At 46.1% G+C, this 17,881-nt stretch overlaps 1 long non-coding RNA gene and 1 pseudogene across 1 annotated transcript in view; one reads left to right on the top strand and one right to left on the bottom strand.

Moving 5' to 3' along the window:
- Positions 1–10,239, top strand: part of LOC126510840 (uncharacterized) — an 11,366-nt gene extending 1,127 nt beyond the window's left edge. Inside the window, exons 2-4 of the long non-coding RNA XR_007594521.1 lie at positions 4,026–4,120; positions 9,726–9,815; positions 9,917–10,239. This is a non-coding gene — a long non-coding RNA (uncharacterized lncRNA). The remainder of the gene's footprint in view (positions 1–4,025; positions 4,121–9,725; positions 9,816–9,916) is intronic.
- Positions 10,240–16,493: 6,254 nt separating this feature from the next.
- Positions 16,494–16,641, bottom strand: LOC126510883 (uncharacterized; annotated as a pseudogene).
- Positions 16,642–17,881: the final 1,240 nt, after the last annotated feature.

The following is a 17,881-nucleotide window of genomic DNA, read 5'->3' as shown; positions in this document are numbered from 1 at the left end:
CCAGGCTGCTGCTCTCTGCATTTGGGGAGGGCGGGGGGGGGTGGAAGAGGGGAAAGGGCTTCATCAACCTCCAGGCTGCTGCTCTCTGCATTCAGGCCTCAGGGTTGTAGAGGCTAAACTGTCTTCTTGTTAACATTGTTGAACTGTCTTGGGGTGGTTCTGAGCCTGGGGTGCCTAGCTTTACAGGGCTCTAGGGAGGGGCCTACAGCTTCAGCTCAGAACCCCTCTCCTGGGCTTCCTGTCCTCCTACCTTTCAGGTTCCCCGGTTCTTAAAGTCCCAGCGCTATAGGCTGCCCTAGGTTTCTTTCCTGAGAACAAATATCACCGCCCGCTACTCTTTGCACGTTGCAAGCACATACTGTCCCTCGGGCTCCTCCTCATTTGTGTGAATCACGGCCTTTCTTACTCCCACGGGTACTGCTCAGAACTCTGTCTCCCAGGGTGCATTGTTTCTGCTTGACTGCAGTACAAACATCTGGATGTCCAGTCCCTGGGTCATTCCCACAAGACCTCAAACTCTGCCTGCCAAGGGCACCCGTAGAGATGGGTAGTCTTAGGCTTTCTCAGATGATCTGTGGTCCCAAGCAGCCACCAAACCCTGAACATCCATGAATTCTAAGCAAGCCTTTTTTTTATTTTTTGCCTTTTCAACAGCATTTCTCTGTGTAGCTCTGGCTGTCCTGGAACTCACTCCGTAGACCAGGCTAGCTTCAAACGCACAGAGATCTGCCTGCCTCTATCTCCTGAGTGCTGTGATTACAGGTACAAATCACTACCGCCTGGCCTAATCCCCATCTGCATTATGATATGGTTTGTGATTCCTCCCCCTCTTTTTTCTCTTTAATTTTTATAGTTATTATTGAGCTATGTATTTTTCTCCACTCCCCTCCCCTCCCTTCCTCTTCCCTTCCCTTCTACCCTCTCCCGTGGTCTCCCACTCTCCCAATTTATTCAGGAGATCTTGTCTTTTTCTACTTCCCATGTAGATTAGATCCATGTATGTGCCTCTCTTAGGGTCCTCATTGTTGTCTAGGTTCTCTGGGATTGTGAATTGTCGGCTGGTTTTTCTTTTCTTTATGTCTAAAAGCCAGTTATGAGTGAGTACATATGATAATTATCTTTTTGGGTCTGGGTTACCTCACTCAATATGATGTTTTCTAGCTCTATCCATCTGCCTGCAAATTTTAAGATGTCATTTTTCTCTGCTGTGTACTACGCCATTGTGTAAATGTACCACGTTTTCCTTACTCATTCTTCAGCCAAGGGGCATTTAGGTTGTTTCCAGGTTCTGGTTATGACAAACAATGTTGTTATGAACATAGTTGAGCACATGTCCTTTGATGTGATTGAACATCTTTTGGGTATATACCCAAAAGTGGTATTGCTGGGTCTTCAGGTAGGTTATTTCCTAATTATCTGAGAAATTGCCATACTGATATCCAAAGGGTCTGTATCAGTTCACACTCCCACCAGCAATGCAGAAGTGTTCCCTTTACCCCACAACTTCTCCAGCACAAGTCATCAGTGTTTTTGATCTTGGCCATTCTTACAGGTGTAAGATGGAATCTCAGAGTTGTTTTGATTTGCATTTCTCTGATGACTAAGGATGTTGAACATTTCCTTAAGTGTCTTTCAGCCATTTTAGAGTCCTTTGTTGAGAGTTCTCTGTTTAGGTCTGTACTCCATTTTTAAAATTGGATTATTTGTTATTTTGATGACCAATTTCTTGAGTTCTTTGCATATTTTGGAGATCAGACCTCTGTCTGATATGGGGTTAGTGAAGATCTTTTCCCATTCTGTAGGCTGTCATTTTGTCTTGTTGACCATGTCCTTTGCTTTACAGAAGCTTTTCAGTTTCGGAGGTCCCATTTATTAATTATTTCTCTCAGTGTCTGTGCTACTGGTGTTATATTTAGGAAGTGGTCTTCTGTGCCAATGCGTTCAAGTGTATTTCCCACATTCTCTTCTGTGAGGTTCAGTGTGGCTGGCTTTATGTTGAGGTCTTTGATCCATTTGGTCTTGAGTTTTGTGCATGGTGATAGATATGGGTCTATTTTCATTCTTCTACATGTTGATATCCAGTTATGCCAGCACCATATGTTGAATATGCTTTCCTTTCTTTGTTTTATATTTTTTGCTTCTTTGTCAAATATCAGGTGTTCCTAGGCATGGATTGATATCTGGGCTTTCGATTCAGTTGCATTGGTCTTCCTGTCTGTTTTTATGCCAATACTAGACTGTTTTCAGTATGGTAGCTCTGTAGTAGAGTTTGAAGTCAGGGATTGTGATGCCTTCAGAAATTCCTTTATTGTACAGAATTGTTTTGGCTATTCTGGGTTTTTTTGCTTTTCCATTTGAGGTTGAGTACTGTTCTTTTGAGGTCTGTGAAGAATTTTGCTGGGCTTTTGATGGGCATTGCCTTAAATCTGTAGATTACTTTTGCTAAGATTGCCATTTTTACTATGTTTATTCTATCTACCCAAGAGCATGGGAGATCTTTCCATTTTTTGGTGGCTTCTTCAATTTCTTTCTTCAAAGATTTAAAGTTCTTGTCATACAAGTCTTCCACTTGTTTGGTCAGAGTTACTCCAAGATGTTTTGTGCTATTTGTGGCGATTGTGAAGGGTGTAGATTCTCTGATTTCTTTCTCAGCCCATTTATCAGCTGTGTATAGGAGGGCTACTAATTTTTTCGAGTTAATCTTGTATCCTGTTACATTTCTGAAGGTGTTCATAAGTTGAAAAAGTTCCTTGGTGGAATTTTTTGGGTTGCTTATGTAAACAACAAATAGTGAGAGTTTGACTTCTTTTCTGATTTGTATTCCCTTGTGATCCTCCACTCTTACTGTGTCTGTACTGTGTTAGGGGATGAGGCTAAACCTGTTTCTGGACTGATGGCTAGTCCCATTGATGACTTGTGCTTCATCTCAGAACAGGGGCAGCTTCTGGTCATGCTAAAAAGTAAAGGATTCAGCCTGGTCAATGAAGTCAGTTAAAGGAAGAGCCAGGACCAGAGTGAGGCCTGTTGACTCTCAGTCCAGTGCTCAGCTTCGGGCTCCCTTCCTGGCAGAGGTGGATACGTGGTTCAGAAGGAGGCTGATGAGAGCTGCCTCCCACAGTAGCTTCTGTTCCCACCAAAGATGATGGGAAGTTTCAAAGTCAAATATTCACTGGAGGCAAAGTGTGAACACTTCAAGGGAGAGTCAATCAAACATTCCCGTCAGCGTGGGGGTGGGGGAGACTCTCAGGGCTCAGAAATCACAGCAGGTCATGCGCAGAGAGCCTGGCTGATCTCAGCATGATGGGCAGAGGAACCTTCTGCCTCCCATGATTCAAAATCCCTCCTCTTTTCTTCCACATAGAAAAAAAATGTTACCTTGGGTCATGAAGCTGAGGTGGACTCAGGAAGCCTGTGATTGGAGAGAGAGAGATTGTGATTTCAGCCAGCTCCCAGCCCCGCATAGGCCTTTTGTCTCTTTCCCCTTTCCCCAACTCCCCTCTTTCTTGGGAGCCTATGCAGAGGCTCAGGTGGCAAAAATGTTCTTTTCTCAGAGGCACAAGTCACCTTAGTGCCCTGCTCTCAGGGGACTCATCTGAGGGTGTTCCTTTCTTCAAAATGCCACCTTCTCTGTTTCAGCCTTTCCCCTCCCCCATTATTGTCACCTGCTCTGCTAAGATTTCAACCCCCCAAGTCCTCTGCTGGGACTTGCTCGCATTCCCCTGATGGTGGAGGGGTCTTCCTGCTGGTTGGTATTTCTCAGTATCAGCCCCTTCCCTTGGGCTTTCCTCCCCATCCCTAGCCCAGCTGACAGCTTTAGAGGTGATTGATGATTGAATCTCTCATCCAGTTGCTAGAGGGCAGGAGGGGGAAAGGGCTCCATGACAGTGAGGGGGCCCTGGGTCTGGGAGTGGGTGGGCTTGTCTCTCCAGGAGGGGCCCCAAGTTTATTTAAAATACCTTGAATTTAATATGCTGATCCTTTTGTGGTCAACTAAGTAAGTCTAAAATATGTTCATTTGCTTACAGACAGGACACCGCCCCCCTTCCCCAGCATCAATGCCCCAGCTGGAGAATACCTTCAAGACACAGAAAGAATTTACAGACATACTAATCATATTAAGGTAAAGGACTCTGTTTATTAGAGATCTTAAAGATGAGTGACATGCCGAGAGAAAGAATTCGGGCTGTATATCTACTTGCGAAAGGTCAGTTCATGTTACACACATAGAGCTCCTGTAACTCATGTCCAAGAGTTGATGGAGAAAGGCTTCAGAGAGGAGGACCACTGACGATGAGAAAATGTGAAGATGTATCGGCCTCATCACCACTGTCAAGCAAAGCAGCTAGAGAACGAGGTATTGATGTGTTTGTTCACTCGGCAACAGTCACGACCTGTCATGATAGGAACTGGAAAGATCTAGAAGTCACTATTGCATGAAAACAGATTAAGCCCAACTTTGCACTGCATAACAGGGGCTGAGAAAGACAAAAATCACCATTTCTTCTGCTGGCTTATGTTCTTCCGAGAGACAGACCACAGGTCAGCAATGGGATTGTTGGCTAGATTAAAGGCATGCCGGAAAGGAAGATGGAAGAGAAGGGGATGAAGAGGGTGATAGTTCAAGTGGAGCGTGTCTTATCAGGAAGGCGGCACTGAAGAAAGACATGGAAGAATGGGAGAATGAATTGTGCAAATTCCCCAGGGGAAGACACAAGCCCTAGAACCTTCAGTTAACAGGGAGTGCAATAACACACACAAGAGTCACTGAACCATGGTCATTCTGAAGTTTATCCAGGCTCTTGGGTATTGCAAGGGCTGGGTTCAGTTTTCTCAGAAGTTGTTTATGTTTTCTGACACCACACTTTTAACAAACAAAATCTCTTGTTTTCAGCTGAGTGGCTGTCCCACCCTACTGTTTGCGTGGTGAAGTTTGGTTCCCAAGTTGTCTTAACTTTGTATCGTCTCTCACCTCTAACCCAAGACAGTGAAATTCTTTAAAAACTTTGTGGGCTTTTTATTTACTAATTTATAATTTATTAACTGAGAGCCAACTTAACAATGATCTTTGAAGGAAGGTTTTAATGATCTTCATATTTTAAGAGCGTCTCCCCTCCCCCATCGGGTCTCACTATGTAGCCCTAGGTAGTCTGGGACTCACAGAGATCTATCTGTATCTGCCTCTCAGTGCTGGGATTAAAGTGGCCCGTCACAAAACCAGTTAAGAAGTCTATTTCTTCCTTCCTCCCTTCCTTCCTTCCTTCCTTCCTTCCTTCCTTCCTTCCTTCCTTCCTCTTTCTTTCTTTCTTTCTTTCTTTCTTTCTTTCTTTCTTTCTTTCTTTCTTTCTTATTTTTTCTTTTGGATTTTTGACACAGGGTTTTTTGGTAGCTTTGGAACCTGTCCTGTAATTAATTATTGTTGACCAGGCTGACCTTGAACTCACAGAGATCCACCTGCCTCTGCCTCCATAGTGCTGGGATTAAAGGCATGTGTAACCACCGCCCGGCCAGAAGCTCTATTTTTAGAGAGAATCTGCAAGACACAGAGGACACACCTTCACACCCCTACAGGGGACACACCTTCACACCATCACACCATTATAGGGGACACACGTTCACACTCTTACAGGGGACACATCTTCACACTTTTACAGGGGAGGGTTCTCTAAGGAATGTTGGAGGAAGAGGACCCTTGGAACTCATTTATTTATCTCAAAGAATACAGAGTCCTGGCAAAAATGGATAAAATTGTTGTTTTCAGAACTCTATAAATTAACCAAAGGCTTGACCAGTTTGAGAAATGTTTCCTGGAGAAAAATGGCCAAAACTTGGCAAGACAACAAATTCTGTGCTGTGTTTATCTGTCCCGCTCCCATGCCCCTTGTCCAACTCTAGGGCAGCCTTATGTTTTAGTTTCTTTTCCGTTGCTGTGATAAATTTTCCCAATAAAACCCAGAATAGTGGAGAGGGGCTTCTTTTAGCTTGTAATTCTGGGTTATAACCCACAATAGTGCAGAAGCCAAGGCACCAGGAACATAAAACAGTCAGTCACATCCCATCTAGTCAAGAGTAGTGGGACATGAATTTGTACACACTTTCCTGCTTGGTTATTTATGCTCACACAATTTCTCCACTCTTACATAGCTCAGGACTCCTTGCCTAGGGGATGGTGCTGCTCGCAGTGGGCTTAGGTCTTTCCACATCAACTAGCTTAATCAAGACAATGTCCACAGTCCAACCCAATGTAGACAATCCCTTGCTGCGACCCTTTTTCTGGTCAATTCTAGTTTGGGTCAAGTTGATAATTAAAACAAACCACCATGCCTTGAAGCCAGTGAATATCCTTGGAAGTCTGATGCTTGTGAAAGCCAGCTCTCCAGTCTAGCCGCCGCAGGAGGGAGCGTGCAGTTCCTCTAAAGCCCTATCCCCAGAGCACTGTCACTATCTGACTCCACGACAAAGCTCTCTATCCTCTGATTTATCTTTGTTTCACTCAGTTGGGAGGGACGCATTCCTAGGTCTTATTCCTAAGACAGGGCACTGTAATCATTTCACATCAAGCCGCGTGAGAAAGTTATTCTCCTGGGTAAGAAGTGGGCCAAAGATCTCAGAATGAGATGTCCATAGGGGCCTTTGCTGTGCTATTACCTGTTCTTGTGGATCCAGAAGGCTGTGCATATGCTCTGGAAAGCCCCAGGAAGGTCATGGCCTCTCGCCACCTCCAGCTGCTGCTGAGGTGGTGTCTCAAGGAATAAACGTGAAGACAGAGTTGTGAACTGCCAGCATACTGAAGGAGACATGCCCTGGAGTTGATGGAGCGCATGCATGGCCAGGGATAGAAGGTCTTTGACTACAAGGCAATCTAAAGAATTTTCTGTCTAAGTTGATGGCTACTTTGGGTGACTGTCCACACAGCAAGATGTCTCCGTCATTTCTAGAGTTTTGGAACTTGCTTACAATGCACTTTCTGTTTTCTTTGGTAATATTATATCCTTCTGCAGTTTTTGATGGAGTTGAAGAATTGATAGTTATAGTTTTCCTTAGTTGTGATAAAAGATAAAGTAGATATAAATATTGTAACTGTAATTATTGCTGGATAACTGTTTTGTTACATGTAATTTTACTATGTTAAAGTTAAAACCTTCCTTTTTTATTTAAATAGAAAAGGGGAAGTGATATGGGATTCCCCTCTGTATGTTGTGAATATCATTGGTTAATAAGGAAAACTTCCTTGGCCTACTGATAGGGCAGAACCTAAATAGGCAGGAAAAACTAAACTGAATGCTGGGAGAAAGAGGGTAGAGTGAGGAGAAGCCATGTAGGCCCTCCAGAGACAGATGCTGGGAACTTTACCCAGTAAGCACATCCATGTGGCAATACATAGATTACTAGAAATGGTTAAACTAAGATATAAATGTTAGCCAAAAAGAAGCTAGAGCTAATGGGCCAAGCAGTAATTTAAATAATATGGTTTCTGTGTGATTATGGGAGTCTGAGCAGCTGGGAAATGAACAAGTAGTCTTCTTACAGCATGGAGAGACAGTTTTCTTTAAGGATGTGGCACCTTGTAGACCAGCCTAGCACCAGTGGATGGCCCCACACCCATGAGTATTTGAACAGTACACTCTAGGTTATCTTGATAAACAAAACAAGAAAGGGGTTAGAGAGATAGCTTAGTGGTTAAGAGCACTGGTTGCTCTCCCAGAGGATCCAGGATCAATTCTCAGTGCCAACACGGCAGTTCACAACTGTCTGTATGTTCAGTACTAGGGGGTGCAGTGACTTCTCTGGCCTCTTTGGCATCAGGTACCTACATGGTACCCAGACATACATGCAGGCAAACACCTATACACATAAAAATAAATAAATGAAACCAAAACAGGGATATTTGAAGTTGGGAGGGTGTGGGAAGTGGAGGGAAGATCTGGGAGGAATTAGGGAGAAGAGGGAGGGGTAGATATGACCAAAACTCATTGTATAAAAACTTCAAGCTATTAATATAAATGTAATATTTAAGTAAAAATGCCTGCCTAATAAGCTAGCTAGGTAGAAACTGTCAGGTCCAAAAGAAGCTCCATTTCTCCAAATTCCACAGGGCAGAGGGGACAAATGACTATCTGGTGCTATTGGCCACAGTGCATGCCGGCTCCAGGCTCCCTCGTCATCACAACTACCTGTTAAATATTTCAAAGTCCGAGCTAGCCTCTAGCTCTTGTCACTTCCTCCCTACCCCAAACTTTCTCAGCTCACGGGCTTCCTCCCACAGCTGCCCATTCCTCTTATAGCCCTGCTATTCTGAACGTGCTCATCTTTTTCTTCACCTCTCTTTGCCTTCCTCTTACCCACTCCCCTGTCTCTGGTGCTCTCCTTCTCTATGTCCCCACCTCACCCCTGCTCTGCTCATGGTCAGGTCCAGTCTGCTGGCCATGTTCAATCAAATGCTCTCTGCTATGGACTCTTCCAGAGGCCTCTGCCTGTCCTTTCTCTCACATCTACAGCAAAACCCTTCCCCTTAACCATACCATGGAGTGGTCACATCGTCAGTTCAGAGACTGCCTGTGACAAAGATTACAGAGTTCACAGAATTACCTCGGGAAGCAAGCAGAGCCCCTTATGGTACTAAACAGACACCCCTGGCAGCAGGCAGCACAGCAGCGGGCAGTGTGGCTGGGAGAAGGGGCACTTAAAACACATACTCAGTTTTCAACCAAAAGTTAGAAGACACACAAACATGCTGTCTTGTTGTATTCACAGAAAAAAAAATCAGATTAAACGTTCCTAAGAGGGGAAGCATATATGTTGGATTTATTAGACAAAGACTTTAAATTGTCTTTTATGAGTGCCTTCAACGAAGAATAGAAAACTCTGGCCCGATATTAAGGTTAAATGTGGCAACCATGTCTCACCAAAGAGAGCATCAAACAGAAGGCAAAAGTTATGAAGAGATACAAACAGACAGTCTGGAATTGCAAAGTTCAGTAACTGCTGTGGACCCTGGCTTAGACTCAGAATAGGTTTGAGCAGACAGAAAAATCAGCTGACTCAAAGAGAGGTGAGTTGGACCAGGATGCAGGAGCATCCACCTAATCCCAATGTTAAGGGGGCAGAGGAACACTGATCTCTAGGCCAGCCCGGTTTAACATAGTGAGTTCCAGGACAGCCAAGGCTACATCCTGTGTCAAAACAAACAGATAGCCAGACAAGTCAGACAGACAGGTGAGTTACAATTTTCTAGCCTCAGAAACACAAATAAGTAATAAATAAATAAATAGATAAATAAATAAATAAATAAATAAGCAGAACCTCAATGATTTGTCTGTCTTTATTAGGCATACCAATGTACTTAAAGATACTGGCAGGAGAATTAAGAATTAGGAAAATGTACTCCAATTAGGACAATCTAAAAGGATTTACATGTATCATAATCACAACACTTAAAAGTCAAAGATAAAGGGAGAATGTTGAAAGTAGCAACAAAACCCTGCTCAGCACACGTGGGAGTTCCTCCCTAAGATGAAGTCATTAGGAACCCTTGACAGCAGAAGGCGGTGAGATTGACAAACTGCTGAGAGAATGAGGCTGTCAAGAGAGAACTGTATATGAAGTGCAGCATTGTTTAAAAAGCTATCGAGAACTTCAAACACCAAGATAAACAAAAATTAATGAAAAATGACTTAGTGTAAAAATTGTTCTGCAAGAAAAACTAACGAGAGTTCATTGGGTTGCAGGAAGGGTGCCTGGCCATGTTCTGACTCCATGTGGAGAAGAAACCCTTCATTGTGAAGAGCAGCCAACAGGCGAACGGAACGGCAGCCTGAGTGGGTTTCTGTTTGTGACTCCCCCCCCATCTGCTTTTGAAAGAAAATTTATAAAACAATAGTCATTTTATTTTTATTTATTTAATTTTTTTTTGAGACAGGGTCTCCTGTAGCCCAGGCTAGCCCTGGACTCACCACGGAGCTGAGTGTGAACCCCTGATCCTCCTGCTTCAGCTCCTCAGTGCTAGAATTACAGACTTGCAAGGCAAGCTCGGCTTGAAGCAATGGCTACCAAACCGTGGAGAGCTTTACAGTGTATGAAGATGACTGGAAGAAATTGTCTGTATCTAGCACAATACTGAGTGCAGGGAATTCATTCTTGTAATTAAAGAAGGAAATGTCTACTTGACACGAAAGATGCCAGTAACAGAGGAAGAGAGGAATGATACACAGAAGACAGGCAATGGTACGTGTCAGGTTTACCATATTCGTAGTTGAATGAGGTGGGAATGGATTAAAATACTAATCAAAGCAGGGACCAGAAAATAGCCTAGAAGCAATCCAAATATCTACTGCTTATAAAAGACAAATATTAGATTCAACGACATCGTAAGTTCTAAGAGGAAGGACAGCAAAGAATTCACTGTTTAGTAAGCAATAAAAGCCGAAATAGCTGTGTCAGCATCAGATGAAACAGGCATCAAGGTAAAAAGTGTTACTAGAGAAAAAGACATTTTATAGTGATGGGAAGAAGGATACACTGGGAAGAAATAAACATTTATGTATCCTATAAGAAGAAAAAACTAACAAAATTAAATGAAGAATTCAGTAATTCAACATCAATAGTTGGAAACGTCAACATCACAGTTTCTTGTGTGTGTGTGAATATTGTTGTTGTATGTGCACATGTGTGTGTGCAGCTGTGCAGAGACCAGAGGACAACACCAGGTGTCCTGTCTGAGCACTCTCTGTGTTACCCCTGAGGCAGGATCTCTCAGTGAATGTGGAGCTGGGCTGGCTTGGCTGGAAGCCAGCGAGCCCCAGTGATCCTTCCTTCTGTGCCTGGCAGGGTGACTGTGTTAGGGTGACGTGTGTGCCACCTGGCCTGTTTTTTACATGGCTGCTGGTATCAGAACTCAGGTCCTCATGCTTGAACAGAAAGCATTCTTACCCACTGGACCATTAACCCAGCCCCCAGTACCACTCTTTCAGTAATAGGTAGAACAAGTAGACAGACAAACAGGGAAAGGAATATCTGCAGATGGTTATGAACCATCTCCCTGACGGGCTTCCACAGGACACTCCGTGCAACAGCTGAGCTACATCCTCCCAAGTGCACATGGAGATTCTCCAGAAGGAGTGCTTAGGCCAGAATTAAGCTTTAATAGGCTTAAGGAGATTAAAGTCATACATAAAAAAATCTGTTTTCTGACCACAATGGAATTAAATTACAAGTCAATATTAGGAGCAAATATGAGAAACTCGGAAATAATAAGAAATTAAACAACATATTCATCAATGACTTCTAAGTCAGAGACGAGACCACAAAGGCATTAGGAATACTATGAAATGAAGGAAGACAAAAATCACAACATAGCCAGTCTCACAGGGTGTGGTGAAAGCAACAGCTGAGTGACATTATACCTGTAAACATAGAGTTTTAAGGGCAATAAATCTCAAATCCAAAACTTCACCTGCCTAGAGAAAGAAAAGAGCAGTCTAGCCAAAGGGACCAAGAGGAAGGAAAGACTACCAGTAGATGGGGTGGGACAGGGCAGAATAGGGAGGGGCAGAGTGGGATGGGGGAAACAGCAAATGGAAAAGGAACTATGAAAAAAAGAATGAAACTAAAAACTGGATTTTATAAAAAATTCTTTTAGCTGTGGAAAGGAAGAGTCATGTTTCTAAAGCCCTGAGCTAAAGAGGAGACATCACTACAGACTCCACAGCGATGGGAAAGCGTATAAAGATTATCAGATTATACTGGTGTACCAGCAGATTAGATAGCACAGATGAAATGGAGAAGTTCTTAAAAAGACACAGCTACTTAAACGGACTTAAGGATAGAGCTTATGAGTCATCCATAATCAATTCTCCAGCCTTCACACCTCTGTCCCTCATGGTCACATGCGGAAACCCTAGCCCCCACTGAGATAGGAAGTATTTGGTGGTGTGGCCTTAGAGAGGTAACTAGGTTTAGATGGGGTTACAGGGTGGAGTCTCTTCTTGTATAAACAGAGGAAGGCACCAACACCCCCTCTGTCATGTGGAGGGGCAGCGAGAAGGCTTCAGTGTGCCACTGCGAAGACACCTGGCCTTCGCTTAGCAGATCAGTATCTCGATCGTGGATTTCCTGCCTTCAGCTGTGTGAGACAGACTCGTATGGTTGAGCAGACACGGTGCTCTGCGGCTGCCAGCTGCTCTCAAAGCGGGCTCCCCAGGACAACACAATAGGCCTTGCACTCAGAGCCGGCTCACTGGGTAGTGATAGGAAGATGGATACACTGGGAATAAATAAACATATATGTATCTATAAGAAGAAAAAAAAACCTAACAAAATTAAATGAACTGCAGCCCGATGGGTAAGAAATCTCCCAGGTAAGAGTGAAGTGACGCCTGTGCTCTGCGGACAAAGCGGCGGGAAAGCCACGGTGGTGAAGACAGTGTTCCAGGTACGGGCCTCACAAGTGTCTCCTGTTATGTGGTCTTTCTCCTTCCACCATTGGCAACCAAGGCACAGAGAAGTTAAGAAACCTGCTTAAGGTCACACAGCTGCAAGTGTTGGGAACAATGTTCTACATCCAGAGGGTGGCTTTGCGGTAGGAGCTGGGGGGGTGATGTCTAGAAAGATGAGGTGCAGCTGGCGGGGGAGGGGGATCTGGAACTTCTCCAGGCCTTGAAAGGGCCTTGCAGTTTTATTCTCTGTGTCACGAGGAGCAATTGATGATATGTAATCAGAAAAGGGTATGGTCCCATGTGTGTGTTAAAAGGCCAGAGGTGAGATTAAAAATGACCATGTTTCGCGGATATGAAACTTATATCTGCTCTTTTGGACAGCACAGAAAAGCACCCAGGAGGATCTATTTGTTTTAGTCTGACTCTCCAAAGCATCGCTGATAACCTGGAAATACGGCCTCGCAGCCATTAACCAACCCTTATATTTAATAGCACACTTGGAATGGTTATACTGCACACATTGTCCAGTCAACCAGCACTTAAGGAAACATTGTATCATGTGATGGTTTTATTCCAAGGTTTTGCAGGAAGAGGCAGGCGCTGGTGGAAAGGAGGGTGGAAAGTGGCTGACTGCTTTGGCTGCTTAGTCCAACAGGAACTTGGGGCCCGTCCAGGGCACAGGTCTAGCTTGCTCCTCGGAGACTGCTCCTGAGCCCCAGTGGCTTCCTCAGAGCTCCCAGTTTCTGAGTTCTCCTGGAGCAGACTGTGCTAGGACCTTTTTTGCCTCTGCATATATGGCTGTCAAAGGGCAGCTGTCCCATGCAGTTCACAGGGTGGGGACTGGTCCTTTGGGTGATGCTCTGGGTACCTCTTGAATCTTCATCCTCCGTTGTGCCTTCACAAGTCAGGGTGGGGTGAGGCCTGGGGACTCTGGCTGTTCATAGCCAGGATAAACTGCTGGCTTTATATCTACTTTCATTATATGGATGGATCCGACACACCATCCTGTGGCTTGCCGAGGTTCAGAAACTAGAAGGTGATAGAGTCACCTAGTGTGAGCATGTCAAATTCCATATCATATGTTTAGCTGCTTCTTCATGAAGCCATGTTGTCTCTACGCTAGCTAACATCCTGTTCTGTTTGGGGCAGGAGTTCACTTTCTCAGCGAGGCTCTGTGTCTGGGCTGAACCCAAGCACAGAGGATGACATTTGGGCACAGAAGAGGCTAACCGGACCCAGCACTCAGTGTATTTACGATCTGCACAAGATGGGCAGGATACCACACAGCTCCCTCAGGGAGAGGATGCTGACCTGGGGAGCAGGGCGTCCAGGAGCACTGTATGACCAGAGCTGCCCGTGCTCCTACACCTATCAGGGACTTTGGCCACAGCTCAGTCAGGTTCCAGTAACTTGCCCAGATCTGGCTGGAAAAACCCCCAGAATGCCAGGCCACCAGGCAGCCTCCCTGGGCAAGCCAGTCTCGTGCCGACCCCTCCCTCCTCTTCATGGAAAAGTACAGGCAGATGGGTGCCCTTCAGGCCTGCCGGCAGATGTATGCTATACTCTACACATGCTGGCCCTGTGTTCTCCAACTGCGAATACTGCCTGGTTTGTCCTCGGGCTGGGGCTGGAGGAAAACCGTTTCCCCCCAAAAAAGCAGTTTTTAAAAAATATCTGGAGAACGTCCACTGTCTAAGTGGGATGGGATGTCTTCTAGACAGGCTCGCATTGCTGCTGAGGACACTGTGGTCCTCCAGCAGAGGCAGGGAAGGAATGTGAAACTCTACCCCACAAGGAGCAAAAGGGTTTTTTGTTTTGTTTTGTTTTCTGTTGCATTTTTTTTCCTTTTTTTTTTTTTGCCAGTTCCTATAGGGTCAGGCTTGTGGAGCCTGCTGGGAGTCTGCCTGTGGTGCAGCACTGAGCAAGTCAAGACACCTGGCTGGATATCCCAGGTGCTCACCCGGGCCTCCCAGCTCTCCCCTCCCTTCCCTCCCTCCTTCTCCCACTCTCTGTCTCTCCCTCTCCTCTCCCCTCCCTTGGGCAGTGTGATACACAGTTTTAGTATATGATCTCATGGGATCCCCTAACCTTGGCAGAGCTGGCCCTTGACAGGCTTCTTGGCGGTACCACGGAGTGAAGGAGTGCCTGTGAGCGTCTCTTCACCTCTTCAGGCAGGAGTTTTTCACCTCACAATGCTAGTGCTGAGGTGGATGAGCTCTGACGTCTCAGTGCTTTCTGCTTCAAAACTTTGGAGGGCTCTCATTCTGCTATCAAAGCCCATTTCCTTGCTGTGCTGGTAAAACCGTTCCTTTCCACACAGGCCACCTGCCTCATTCCCCAGCACACAATCTGCCTTGACTTTTCCAGAGATACGCACCTTGACTGGGTGGAGTCAGACAAAAGCTGATTCTGGACACCCAAGGCCTGCTCTTTCTGATGTCCCCACACAGTTCATGCTGAGGTGCTTACATCGGACACTTTGTGACTCCTGCAGGCCCAGCCCTGTGACGACAGATGGGAGGCATGTGTGCATGCGTGCGTGAGTGCATGTGTGTGTGTACATGTGTGTGTGTGCACGCGTGCGTGTGTGTGCGTGCGTGTGTGTGCATGCGTGCATGTGTGTGTGCATGCGTGCGTGTGTGTGTGTGTGTGTGTGTGTGTGTATGTAAAAATCAGGGTCTCAAAGTCAGGGTCAAGAGCGAGGGATTTGGAGTGTGGATCATGGTAAATGTCGGACGACTGAGTGAAGGGAGGTTTTTGACCAGGACAGAGGGAACGCTGTGGCCATTCTCCCTTGGGCTAAAGTTCTTGATGTGGACTGAATGGTTTGGGGGTACATTTCTTTTTTTTCTGAACCAGGTGGCTAATGTTCTTTGAAACACCAGCATAGGAACTGTCCCTGAGCACTGGTGGGCTGGAAGGGTGTGAGGCTTGGCTTTCCCCACTAGCGGTGGCAGAGCAATGGCAGGACAGTCTAGTGCCTGGCTAGACTTGGTCTGGTGGCCTGGGCCGGGGAGGGGCATGTGTTGAGATGACTTGGGGAACAGGTTGAGGTCTTGACGGCGGGAGAAGGGTGGACTGCTTTTTTGTCTCCCGTGTGTGACAAGAGAAGGGAGGATAGAGGTGGTGGCATTGCCCTGGGCTCTCCCAGCACCCCCCACGTTCAAAATCCAGTTTATTGAATTTACAGTAAAGGCTTTACGGGCTTTCCTGGAAGTGGCTCGCTACGGAAACTCTGTGCTAGCAGTTTGGTGGCTGGTGTCTGGTTTGCTCGGGAGAGGTTGAGTCAGGCATGTCTTGATGGAAACTTCCTTTGCCTGGGTCACCCAAGGGGAGGAACTGGGGGCTCCCCTTGAGTAGAAGGGCCATCTCATAGCTTGGCCTCCTCTGGTCCGAACCTAACTCCACTCTGACGTTTTGCTTTGGATTTCCACCATCTGCTCCTCAGTGGAAGTGTGTTGAAAAGGTCACTCCTATAATTAGAGTCATTTTCATTGTTTTTTCAAATTTTGCAAAGCATCAGATAATGGTCTACTGAGGAAAATGAAAAACCATCTTCCCAAGAAGGGACATGTTGACTATCAGAGACATAGGACTAAATTTATAGGCCACATCTAGATTAGAGCCCCTTGGCCCTGGTATGAGGTGCCAACTGCTGCCCACCTCCAGGCTGCCACCTGGAAATTCCTTTCTTGGCTCTCCCTGCATTCTCTGGGCCTCTCTCTATATAGTTTCCTCATCTAGGCTGAGTTCTGCCTGCAGGATGGCTGAGTTCCTCAGGCACTGTCTCTAGGATCTTTGGAAAGGTCCAGAAACACAGATTAGGAATGTGGGTGGTTGTGACACAAGGAGACCTTGACCAGGAGCTGATTCCCAGCTCCCAGCCTCCCTGACTTCAGTCCCTGAAGCACAAGTCACTTGTCTGTCCCATGTCCTTCTTGTACCAGCTGCATGGACGATGCTCATAGCCTTCAAAACCCAGGGACGTCCAGGGCCTGGAGTAGGCTGGCAACTGTGGGGATTTTATTTATTTATGTTTTAAATTAAAAAAATGTTTTTAAGAAGGAAAGAACATGAATGTAGAGCCCCACTACCACAAACTAGGCAGGCAAGTTTTTCACATTTGGCGAAATCACAGGGGTCACGAAATCCAGAGTGCAATGTATAAGCTCACCCTTCGTGATCATGGGGTCCCCTGCCAAGTAAGTATGTAAAGTTGGATTGGTAAGTTTCCTCCAGACACTCATATGTCATGTGTCCTCTCTACACACACGTGCCGTGTGTCCTCACTACACTCATGTGCCGTGTGTCCTCACTACACACACGTGCCGTGTGTCCTCTCTACACACACGTGCCGTGTGTCCTCACGACACTCATGTGCCATGTACCCTCTCTACACACACGTGCCGTGTGTCCTCTCTACACACACGTGGCGTGTGTCCTCACTACACACACGTGCCGTGTGCCCTGTCTACATACATGTGCCGTGTGCCCTGTCTACACACATGTGCCGTGTGCCCTGTCTACACACACGTGCCGTGTGCCCTGTCTTCACACATGTGCTGTGTGTCCTCTCTATGAAGTTGCTTAGAACAGTGCCAGAGCCCCACTTCTTCACAGGTAAATCTGGACCCTCTTAGATCTAGGGAACCTTTCCATAGGTCCCTCGTGTCCAGGAAACATCCATACTGCTCTGGGCGTCACCAGGGTCACCCAGCTGGGATTTCTATACCACCCTCCAAGTGCTGGCCTGGGCAGTCTCTGAGATTGCTGGTCTGAGGCACCACTAGGGTCCTGGACCAACTTTCCAGATGTGTCCATGTGCGCAAGCCTCTGTTCTCATGCACGCCCAGTTTCCTTCTTTGAAGAAAGGAAAGTAATAGTAACTTGGCAGACTGCTGCATGAATCAAACTCACCTGAGAGCATCTGGAACCAGGATGGCGCTGGCTGGAATCACCACCTCCTCCTGTCTTCCAGTGTGATGACGGGGCACTGGAAACAAGTCTGTCTGAGGATAAACATCAGCTTGGTTTCATTGAATACATCGTGTGTGCACCAGCGCACAGTCTGTCTGAGGATAAACATCAGCTTGGTTTCATTGAATACATCGTGTGTGCACCAGCGCACAGTCTGGCTGGGTTTCCGCTGTTTTCCTTGAATACATCGTGTGTACACCAGCACACAGTCTGGCTGGTTTTAATTTCTCCCATGGCGTTTGTTTCCAGCAGTAGGTCTGGGCCTGTCTATTTCAGACAGTGAGCCCCCTAACAGATGCCTTGGTGGCCTAAAGAAGGAGGAGCAGACACACGTGTGTATGCTTTTCCATGTGAATGCGTGTCCAGACTCACTTCCAACACAGGAGTCCAGTGAGCATGGGGCAAGCAGTCGGACTGTGGAGACTGCTGAGGGAGGGGACATGCAGGGGCCAGCCAGGAAGACCTCCTGTGGA

This window comes from Alexandromys fortis, unplaced genomic scaffold, assembly GCF_014885135.2.
Source record: "Alexandromys fortis isolate MF-2015 unplaced genomic scaffold, M_Fortis_MF-2015_v1.1 scaffold_78, whole genome shotgun sequence".
NCBI classification, from domain to species: Eukaryota; Metazoa; Chordata; class Mammalia; order Rodentia; family Cricetidae; genus Alexandromys; species Alexandromys fortis.
The sequence above is the reverse complement of the archived record's forward strand: the minus strand, read 5'-3'. Positions and strand labels throughout refer to the sequence as shown.